Source organism: Neoarius graeffei, chromosome 27, assembly GCF_027579695.1.
Source record: "Neoarius graeffei isolate fNeoGra1 chromosome 27, fNeoGra1.pri, whole genome shotgun sequence".
Taxonomy (NCBI): domain Eukaryota; kingdom Metazoa; phylum Chordata; class Actinopteri; order Siluriformes; family Ariidae; genus Neoarius; species Neoarius graeffei.
This window is the reverse complement of record NC_083595.1, coordinates 31,379,328-31,391,421: the sequence shown is the minus strand read 5'-3', so window position 1 is coordinate 31,391,421 and position 12,094 is coordinate 31,379,328.

Genomic DNA, 12,094 nt, shown 5'->3' with positions numbered 1-12,094 from the left:
TCTGGGCTCACTGTCTCTCTGCCTCATATCTGGCTGCCTTTCTGTCTCAGGGCTCACTGCCCCACTTCCTCATATCTGGCTGCCTTTCTGTCTCGGGGCTCACTGTCTCTCTGCCTCATATCTGGCTGCCTTTCTGTCTTGGGGCTCACTGTCTCTCTGCCTCATATCTGGCTGCCTTTCTGTCTCGGGGCTCACTGTCTCTCTGCCTCATATCTGGCTGCCTTTCTGTCTCGTGGCTCACTGTCCCACTGCCTCATATCTGGCTGCCTTTCTGTCTTGGGGCTCACTGTCTCTCTGCCTCATATCTGGCTGCCTTTCTGTCTCAGGGCTCACTGTCCCGCTGCCTTTCTGTCTCTGGGCTCACTGTCTCTCTGCCTCATATCTGGCTGCCTTTCTGTCTCTGAGCTCACTTTCTCTCTGCCTCATATCTGGCTGCCTTTCTGTCTCGGGGCTCACTGTCTCTCTGCCTCATATCTGGCTGACTTTCTGTCTCGGGGCTCACTGTCCCGCTGCCTCAAATCTGGCTCCCTTTCTGTCTCGGGGCTCACTGTCGCTCTGCCTCATATCTGACTGCCTTTCTGTCTCAGGGCTCACTGCATCTCTGCCTCATATCTGGCTGCCTTTCTGTCTCGGCGCTCACTGTCTGGCTGACTCATATCTGGCTGCCTTTCTGTCTCATGGCTCACTGTCCCACTGCCTCATATCTGGCTGCCTTTCTGTCTTGGGGCTCACTGTCTCTCTGCCTCATATCTGGCTGCCTTTCTGTCTCGGCGCTCACTGTCTGGCTGCCTCATATCTGGCTGCCTTTCTGTCTTAGCGCTCACTGTCCCACTGCCTCATATCTGGCTGCCTTTCTGTCTTGGGGCTCACTGTCTCTCTGCCTCATATCTGGCTGCCTTTCGGTCTCATGGCTCACTGTCTCTCTGCCTCATATCTGGCTGCCTTTCTGTCTTGAGGCTCACTGTCTCTCTGCCTCATATCTGGCTGCCTTTCTGTCTCGGGGCAAACTGTCTCTCTGCCTCATATCTGGCTGCCTTTCTGTCTCGGGGCTCACTGTCTGGCTGCCTCATATCTGGCTGCCTTTCTGTCTCGGGGCTCACTGTCTCTCTGCCTCATATCTGGCTGCCTTTCTGTCTCGGGGCTCACTGTCTCTCTGCCTCATATCTGGCTGCCTTTCTGTCTCGGGGCTCACTGTCTCTCTGCCTCATATCTGGCTGCCTTTCTGTCTCGGGGCTCACTGTTCCTCTGCCTCATATCTGGCTGTTTTTCTGTCTCATGGCTCCCTGTCCTGCTGCCTCATATCTGGCTGCCTTTCTGTCTCGGGGCTCACTGTCCCTCTGCCTCATATCTGGCTGCTTTTCTATCTCAGGGCTCACTGTCCTTCTCCCTCATGTCTGGCTGCCTTTCTGTCTTGTGGCTCACTGTCCCGCTGCCTCATATCTGGCTCCCTTTGTGTCTCGGGGCTCACTGTCGCTCTGCCTCATATCTGGCTGCCTTTCTGTCTCGTGGCTCACTGTCTGGCTGCCTCATATCTGTCTGCCTTTCTGTCTCGGCGCTCACTGTCTGGCTGCCTCATATCTGGCTGCCTTTCTGTCTCGGCGCTCACTGTCTGGCTGCCTCATATCTGGCTGCCTTTCTGTTTCGGGGCTCACTGTCTCTCTGCCTCATATCTGGCTGCCTTTCTGTCTCGGCGCTCACTGTCTTGCTGCCTCATATCTGGCTGGCTTTCTGTCTCTGGGCTCACTGTCTCTCTGCCTCATATCTGGCTGCCTTTCTGTCTCGTGGCTCACTGCCCCACTTCCTCATATCTGGCTGCCTTTCTGTCTCGGGGCTCACTGTCTCTCTGCCTCATATCTGGCTGCCTTTCTGTCTCGGGGCTCACTGTCTCTCTGCCTCATATCTGGCTGCTTTTCTATCTCAGGGCTCACTGTCCTTCTCCCTCATGTCTGGCTGCCTTTCTGTCTCGTGGCTCACTGTCCCGCTGCCTCATATCTGGCTCCCTTTGTGTCTCGGGGCTCACTGTCTCTCTGCCTCATATCTGGCTGCCTTTCTGTCTCGTGGCTCACTGTCTCTCTGCCTCATATCTGGCTGCCTTTCTGTCTCGTGGCTCACTGTCCCGCTGCCTCATATCTGGCTCCCTTTGTGTCTCGGGGCTCACTGTCTCTCTGCCTCATATCTGGCTGCCTTTCTGTCTCGTGGCTCACTGTCGCTCTGCCTCATATCTGGCTGCCTTTCTGTCTTGGGGCTCACTGTCTCTCTGCCTCATATCTGGCTGCCTTTCTGTCTCGGCGCTCACTGTCTGGCTGCCTCATATCTGGCTGCCTTTCTGTCTCGGCGCTCACTGTCTGGCTGCCTCATATCTGGCTGCCTTTCTGTCTCGGGGCTCACTGTCTGGCTGCCTCATATCTGGCTGCCTTTCTGTCTCGGCGCTCACTGTCTGGCTGCCTCATATCTGGCTGCCTTTCTGTCTCGGGGCTCACTGTCTCTCTGCCTCATATCTGGCTGCCTTTCTGTCTCGTGGCTCACTGCCCCACTTCCTCATATCTGGCTGCCTTTCTGTCTCGGGGCTCACTGTCTCTCTGCCTCATATCTGGCTGCCTTTCTGTCTCGGGGCTCACTGTCTCTCTGCCTCATATCTGGCTGCCTTTCTGTCTCAGGGCTCACTGTTTCTCTGCCTCATATCTGGCTGCCTTTCTGTCTCGGGGCTCACTGTCTCTCTGCCTCATATCTGGTTGCCTTTCTGTCTCGGAGCTCACTGTCTCTCTGCCTCATATCTGGTTGCCTTTCTGTCTTGGGGCTCACTGTCTCTCTGCTTCATATCTGGCTGCCTTTCTGTCTTGGGGCTCACTGTCTCTCTGCCTCATATCTGGCTGCCTTTCTGTCTCAGGGCTCACTGTTTCTCTGCCTCATATCTGGCTGCCTTTCTGTCTTGGGGCTCACTGTCTCTCTGCCTCATATCTGGCTGCCTTTCTGTCTCAGCGCTCACTGTCCCTCTGCCTCATATCTGGCTGCCTTTCTGTCTCAGGGCTCACTGTCCTGCTGCCTTTCTATCTCAGGGCTCACTGTCCTTCTGCCTCATATCTGGCTGCCTTTCTGTCTCAGGGTTCACTGTCCTGCTACCTCATATCTGGCTGCCTTTCTGTCTCGGGGCTCACTGTCTGTCTCATATCTGGCGGTTTTTCTATTTCGGGGCTCACTGTCCCTCTGCCTCATATCTGGCTGCCTTTCTGTCTCAGGGCTCATTGTCTCACATGTTATTGTCCCTCTGTCTCATGTCTCAGCAGTGTCCTTTAGCCATGATAAAGCTTTTACAAATAAAAATGTTGGGGAAAAAATCCGTTATATAGTGTTCTTAGTGGCGGCCAATTTTGCTTTTTTGCAACCAAAGACAAAAAAAAAAAGTTCTGGCAGTATCAGAAATCTTCGAGCAAAATCTCAAAGTTTTTAGTATGTCTAACAGGAGCAATATTACATTGTAGGGCTGTTTCCAGAGAATCTATCCTGTAATTTGATGTGCAGCACAGTGAACATCTATTAAACATAATTTATGCAATCTGCCATCGAATTAGATTTTTTTTTATTGGTATAATCTCATCAGTGTAACACAATAAACTTGGCTGTAAAGGGAAAGTGTAAACTCCAGCTGCAGCATCCTTCACCTGCCCTCTGTTGTGTGTTTGTCCAACAGGTGGCACTATGAGGTTTCTGAAAGATTCAGGGAAAGCACCTTCTATTGTCTGTGAATGATCATTAAACACACGATGTTGTGCTTTCATTCAAGAAAAAGATAGGGGATGAAATGTTGTGTACACTCGTGAAAGCAGTAAAAAAAAAAAATGATGCAAATGATATAAAAATGGATTGATATCCAAAATTAGGCCTATCTGAGTGTCATAGCTGCATTAGGATTTCATTCTCATAACAAGGAAGATAAGTGTTTGATGATAGATAGATAGATAGATAGATAGATAGATAGATAGATAGATAGATAGATAGATAGACTATTGAAATACATTTACAGCATGCTTTCCCCCCTTAAATCCTCAGAAAGTCATTCCAGATCCTAGCCCATCACTGAGCCTGAAATTTCTGAAATCACTTAGAATTGTCTTTTCACCCTAAAGACCAACTTAAAATCAGTTCATTATCTTTAAAATCAGTCATTCGGTTTGTTTCATCCAGGAATTAGACGTTGTAGTATTTTGTTTTCATTCACGGTCCTATAGCGGAAGAAAAATAGTCCCGGTTGCCTATAAAACACCACACTACTGTACTAAACCGTTTATACTGGATATGGTTGTGTACTATTGTTGTATACTATTTAGTACAGAAGTATGGAGTTTGGGTTACAGCCCCTCTATTTCAGCATCTACACCCAGTGTTTAAATCCTGCTTTGTCGAGGCTGATAAGAATGGGGAAAAAAATGCTTTCAGTATTAATTTTCTTTCTTTCTTTCTTTCTTTCTTTCTTTCTTTCTTTCTTTCTTTCTTTCTTTTCAAACCTAGATGGGTTTAGCCTCATGTGTTTGGATGGGACTGTTGAATAACCACACCAAGGGGTTATAAATTCACAATTATGCATGTTTCTGAATGAATTATTAAGAATCAAATAATTATTTTCCAAGGGTATCAAAGTCAGGAGGTAATCTTTATTTAAAAAAAAAAAAAAACTTGTCACATGCCCCTAGCAAGAGTGTGTGTGTGTGGTTTGGGAATTCTGGCTCTTTTCAGTGAGTCAGTTCAATCGGCACAGCTCACCTGTAAGAACCGACTCTTTCGGCTCCTTGCAGCTCCCCCCCCAAGCTGTTCAAAGTCGTTGATCTCACCTGTCTATCTTATTTACCTTACTGTGCATTCTGATTAGATTAGCTGTATAACATTAGCTTAGATGTTGCATTGTCTTTATAATAAAATGTCTCATCTCATCTCATTATCTGTAGCCGCTTCCCAGCTGACTACGGGCGAAAGGCGGGGTACACCCTGGACAAGTCGCCAGGTCATCACAGGGCTGACACAGACACCCATTCACACTCACATTCACACCTACGGTCAATTTAGAGTCACCAGTTAACCTAACCTGCATGTCTTTGGACTGTGGGAGAAACCAGAGCACCCGGAGGAAACCCACACGGACACGGGGAGAACATGCAAACTTTGCACAGAAAGGCCCTCGCCGGCCACGGGGCTCGAACCCAGGACCTTCTTGCTGTGAGGCGACAGCGCTAACCACTACACCACCGTGCCGCCTATAATAAAATGTACTGAAATAAATCATAAACCTATCGTTTGGGCGGCACGGTGGTGTCGTGGTTAGCAGTGTCGCCTCGCGGTAAGAAGGTTCTGGGTTCGAGCCCAGTAGCTGGCGAGGGCCTTTCTGTGTGGAGTTTGCGTGTTCTGCCCGTGTCTGTGTGGGTTTCCCCCACAGTCCAAAGACATGCGGGTTAGGCTAATTGGTGGCTCTGAATTGACCGTAGGTGTGAATGTTACCCCTTTTCCACCAAATCAGTTCCAGGGCTGGTTCGGGGCCAGTGCTGGTGCTGGTTCACAACTTGTTCAACTTGCGAGCCAGCTGAGAACCAGTTTGCTTTTCCATAGCTCGGGGTGCTAAGGGGAGCCACGTAATTACATCACTGTATACGTCAGTTACATCGCTGCGTTTGCATAAACCTTGGCGCAAACATTGAAGCAACAACAACACGGAGAAGAAGAAGAAGAAGCAGCAGCAACAACAACAACAATAATGGATGACTGATGCTTTACTGCATCCATGATATCTCGTTGCTTATTTAAAAAATGGCGACCTTTCGCGGTCTTGCTATTGTTGTTGGTCTTAACAACTCCGCCCCCCCGCTGACGTAAGCGGTTCTTTCCTCTGGCCCAGCAAAGAGCTGGTGCTAGCCTGGAACTGGTTTTTCTGGCCCCAGAGCCAGTTCTTTGTCAGTGGAAACAGAAAACCCGGTTCCAAACTAAGCACTGGCCCCGAACCAGCCCTGGAACTGATTTGGTGGAAAAGGGGCACGTGAGTGTGAATGGTTGTTTGTCTCTGTGTCAGCCCTGCAATGACCTGGTGACTTGTCCAGGGTGTACCCCGCCTCTTGCCCATAGTCAGCTGGGATGGGATCCAGCTTGCCTGCGACCCTGTAGAACAGGATAAGCGGCTACAGATGATGGATGGATGGATGGAGGTGTAGTGGTTAGCACTGTCGGCTCACAGCAAGAAGGTTCTGGGTTTGAGCCCAGTGGTCGGTGGGGGCCTTTCTGTGTGGAGTTTGCATGCTCTCCCTGTATCTGCATGGGTTTCCTCCGGGTGCTCCAGTTTCCCTGACAATTCAAAGATTAACATGGGGTGGCCTTAGGCTGAAGTGCCCTTGAGCAAGGTACCTAACCCCTGACTGCTTCCCGGGCGCTGCAGTATGGCTGCCCACTGCTCTGGGTGTGTGTGTGTGTGTGTTCACTGCTTCAGATGGGTTAAATGCAGAGGATGAATCTCACTGTGCTTGAAGTGTGCATGTGACAAATAAAGGGTTCTTCTTCTTCTATCAGAAGAAGTTGGTGAGGAGCTTCTGTGAGAGCCCAGTTTTCCTCAGGGATCGCAGGAAGTGAACACCTCTCTGGTGTTCCTCTCAGAGGACCTGATATGGGGAGTGAACACCAGAGAGGTGGTGAAGAAGGCCCAGCAGAGAGTCTTCTTCCTGCAATCCCTGAGGAAAACTGGGCTCTCACAGAAGCTCCTCACCAACTTCTACCAGTGCACCATACAAAGTGTTCTGAGCTATGGATGCATAGCGTGGTTCTCCAGCTGCACCTCAGAGGAGCGAAAAGATCTGCAGCGGATCATCAGGACTGCATCTAAAATCATTGGTACCCCTCTCCAATCCCTGAAACAGATTTGCTCTGCCAGACTGAGAAACAGAGCCACAAAGATTAGGACTGACTGCACTCACCCCAGACAATGTCTTTTTGACACCCTTCCCTCTGGCAGGCTTAGGGTCATAAAGTCACAAACAGCAAGACACCAAAATAGCTTCTTCCCCAGGGCTGTAAAAGCTCTGCTGGAGGCCTGATCCAGACTTGGACTCATATTCTGTACCTTACTGTGTTTGGTTACATTGTATAATTACATACTGCCCAAGTCCCATATTAACCTAACCCCAGTGAACACACACATGCACACACACATACCCAGAGCAGTGGGCAGCCATGCTAACAGCGACCGGAGAGCAGTTGGGAGTTAGGTGCCTCACTCAAGGGCACCTCAGCCCAAGTCCCATATTAACCTAACCCCATGTCTTTGGACTGTGGGGGAAACCAGAGCACCCAGAGGAAACCCACGCAGACACGGGGAGAACATGCAAACTCCATGCAGCGGCCGGCCGCTGGGCTTGAACCCAGAACTTTCTTGCTGTGAGGTGACTGTACTAACCACTTACACCACCGTATATAAGAATTCCTGCATTATTATTATCCATCCATCCATCCGTCCATTATCTGTAGCTGCTTATCCTGTCCTACAGGGTCGCAGGCAAGCTGGAGCCTATCCCAGCTGACTATGGGCGAGAGGTGGGATGCACTCTGGACAAGTCGCCAGGTTATTGCAGGGCTGACACAGAGATAACCATTCACACTCACTTTCACACCTACAGTCAATTTAGAGCCACCAATTAGCCTAACCTGCAAACATGCAATCTCCATACAGAAAGGCCCTCGTCGGCTGCTGGGCTCGAACCCAGGACCTTCTTGCCGTGAGGCGACAGCGCTAACCACTACACCACCATGCCACCCCATTATTATTAATCTCATCTCATTATCTCTAGCCGCTTTATCCTGTTCTACAGGGTCGCAGGCAAGCTGGAGCCTATCCCAGCTGACTACGGGCAAAAGGCGGGGTACACCCTGGACAAGTCGCCAGGTCATCACAGGGCTGACACATAGACACAGACAACCATTCACACTCAGGATCAGGATTGTTGCCGTGGGCCGAGCCCATATAGCGCCAACACAAAAGATATCCACTCCTTGCCGTCCCCTGCCGCCACCGTCGCCTCATGGAAAGGGAGACCAGTGTCTTGCAGGTCTCTTGCCACTGTATCTCTCCATCGCATTCGTTGTCTCCCTGGGCGACGGTGTCCTCTTGGTTCCCAGTAGAGCAGGCGGCGTTCATTCACACTCACATTCACACCTACAGTCAATTCAGAGCCACCAATTATCCTAACCTGCATGTCTTTGGACTGTCGGGGAAACCCAGACAGACACAGGCAGAACATGCAAACTCCATACAGAAAGGCCCTCGCCGGCCATGGGGCTAGAACCCAGAACCTTCTTGCTGTGAAGCGACAGCACCGTGCCGCCCCATTATTATTATCATCTGATAATAATAATATCACAATTTCACATTCGATCAATGTGAAAGTATCATTGTATTGATCAATGTAATAATAATGATAATCATTATTATTACATTGATCAATACAGTGATACTTTCACATTGATCGAACCTTGCTTACCCTCTTTTACCGTGCTTTTATTGAATCTATCATCTTTCTGCTTGGCGTGCTGGTTCAACAACCTGTCTTTTAAAAACAAGAATTCCCTTTTTCAAATAGTTAAGTGGTCTGGCAGGCTGATTGGAGAGCCACAACTTAATCCTGAGACCCTGTACACCAGACAGTTGCAGAGGATAGCTGGTTCCATCTTGGAAGATAGCTCTCACCCACTGTATAAGGAATTTCAGCTCCTTCCATCTGGTTACAGATACAACCTACCTGTCTGCAAGACAAAGCGTTTCAGATGAAGTTTTGTCCCCTCTGCTATTAGAGAGATTAATAATATAACTTCTAAACATAGACTGTAATAGCACAATTTATTTTATTTGTTTTATAATTAATTTTTAATTTAATTATAAATTATATTTAAGGATCTCATCTCATTATCTCTAGCCGCTTTATCCTGTTCTACAGGGTCGCAGGCAAGCTGGAGCCTATCCCAGCTGACTACGGGCAAAAGGCGGGGTACACCCTGGACAAGTCGCCAGGTCATCACAGGGCTGACACATAGACACAGACAACCATTCACGGTCAATTTAGAGTCACCAGTTAACCTAACCTGCATGTCTTTGGACTGTGGGGGAAACCGGAGCAAACCCACACGGACAACATGCAAACTCCACACAGAAAGGCCCTTGCCGGCCACGGGGCTCGAACCCGGACCTTCTTGCTGTGAGGTGACAGCACTAACCACTACACCACCGTGCCACTCAGCTAGAATAGTCATTTACCACATTAGCAATGTCTCATCTCATCTCATCTCATTATCTCTAGACGCTTTATCCTTCTACAGGGTCGCAGGCAAGCTGGAGCCTATCCCAGCTGACTACGGGCGAAAGGCGGGGTACACCCTGGACAAGTCGCCAGGTCATCACAGGACTGACACATAGACACAGACAACCATTCACACCAGGGGCGATTCTAGCATCTGATCTTTGGGGGTGCTTAGCCCCCAGAGCTGACAGAGGCACCTGGCTTGAACGACAGTGTTTCCACGTTTATTCCGCATTTAGACTAGACTTAACTAGACAAGAAGACTAGACTAGACAAGACTAGACTTATGCAATGTTTTAACAGAAGCTGACCCAATAAACTATGATATCTACACATTTACAACCACTGACACAAATATTTACATTATATTTTTAACTAAACAAGACCTACTACTGCATTTGTAATGTTGGAGCTATTCATTTTGAACAGTGGTAATTGTTATTGTGTATTGTGTAATAATAGTGTGTATTATTATGATTTTACATTAGTTTACATTAGTAAACATTATGTTACATTAAATAAAATTGACTAACACACGGTGGTCTAGCACCGTAGCACTTGTACAGCTCTGCACAAAAGTATCTCGATATGGATGATAAATGTCGTTTTTATCATTCTGTTCATAGACCAGGGAACATCAATATTGCATTATGCATATTATTGTGTTGTGTTTAACAACTGTAACTCCAGTCCGTACCTTCACATCTCGCTATGCCAGTAATACTCAGGTGCTACTTCGAGTTCCTCATCGGCGTGGAATCCAGTTAAAAAAAACACCATGTCGTAGCTAGCACTCGTGAGGACAGGCAACCCAATCAGAGGGGACGCAAGGAGGAGAGGGATTTTACTGATCATAGAACTATCACGTAACAGGTGAATTCAAGAACACACACGCCCGCGCACACATTAAGGGCACTTATTTCTGAAAATTACGTCCAAAAGCAGTGTTTTTGAGGGTGCTGAGCTAGGGAGTGCTGAACTCGTTTTTGGGGGTGCTTGAGCACCCCCAAAAATAGGCTAAACACGCCCCTGATTCACACTCACATTCACACCTACAGTGGTGCTTGAAAGTTTGTGAACCCTTTAGAATTTTCTATATTTCTGCATAAATATGACCTAAAACATCATCAGATTTTCACACAAGTCCTAAAAGTCGATAAAGAGAACCCAGTTAAACAAATGAGAGAAAAATATTATACTTGGTCATTTATTTATTGAGGAAAATGATCTAATGTTACATATCTGTGAGTGGCAAAAGTATGTGAACCTCTAGGATTAGCAGTTAATTTGAAAGTGAAATTAGAGTCAGGTGTTTTCAATCAATGGGATGACAATCAGGTGTGAGTGGGCGCCCTGTTTTATTTAAAGAACAGGGATCTATCAAAGTCTGATCTTCACAACACGTTTGTGGAAGTGTATCATGGCACAAACGAAGGAGATTTCTGAGGACGTCAGAAAAAGTGTTGTTGATGCTCATCAGGCTGGAAAAGGTTACAAAACCATCTCTAAAGAGTTTGGACTCCACCAATCCACAGTCAGACAGATTGTGTACAAATGGAGGAAATTCAAGACCATTGTTACCCTCCCCAGGAGTGGTCGGCCAACAAAGATCACTCCAAGAGCAAGGCATGTAATGGTCGGCGAGGTCACAAAGGACCCCAGGGTAACTTCTAAGCAACTGAAGGCCTCTCTCACATTGGCTAATGTTAATGTTCATGAGTCCACCATCAGGAGAACACTGAACAACAATGGTGTGCATGGCAGGGCTGCAAGGAAGCCAAGGCTCTCCAAAATAACATTGCTGCTCATCTTCAGTTTGTTAAAGATCACGTGGACAAGTCAGAAGGCTATTGGAAAAACATTTTGTGGACGGATGAGACCAAAATAGAACTTTTTGGGTTAAATGAGAAGCATTTTGTTTGGAGAAAGGAAAACACTGCATTTCAGCATAAGAACCTTATGCCATCTGTGAAACATGATGGTGGTAGTATCATGGTTTAGACCTGTCTTGCTGCATCTGGGCCAGGACGGCTTGCCATCATTGATGGAACAATGAATTCTGAATTATACCAGCGAATTCTAAAGGAAAATGTCAGGACATCTGTCCATGAACTGAATTTCAAGAGAAGGTGGGTCATGCAGCAAGACAACGACCCTAAGCACACAAGTTGTTCTACCAAAGAATGGTTAAAGAAGAATAAAATTAATGTTTTGGAATGACCAAGTCAAAGTCCTGACCTTAATCCAATCGAAATGTTGTGGAAGGACTTGAAGTGAGCAGTTCATGTGAGGAAACCCACCAACATCCCAGAGTTGAAGCTGTTCTGTACGGAGGAACGGGCTAAAATTCCTCCAAGCCGGTGTGCAGGACTGATCAACAGTTACCGGAAACGTTTAGTTGAAGTTATTGCTGCACAAGGGGGTCACACCAGATACTGAAAGCAAAGGTTCACATACTTTTGCCACTCACACATATGTAATATTGGATCATTTTCCTCAATATATACACGACCAAGTATAATATTTTGTCTCATTGGTTTAACTGGGTTCTCTTTATCTACTTTTAGGACTTGTGTGAAAATCTGATGATGCTTTAGGTCATATTTATGCAGAAATATAGAAAATTCTAAAGGGTTCACAAACTTTTAAGCACCACTGTACGGTCAATTTAGAGTCACCAGTTAACCTAACCTGCATGTCTTTGGGGGAAACCGGGGCACACCCATGCGGGCAACATGCAAACTCCGCCCAGAAAGGCCCTCGCTGGCCACAGGGCT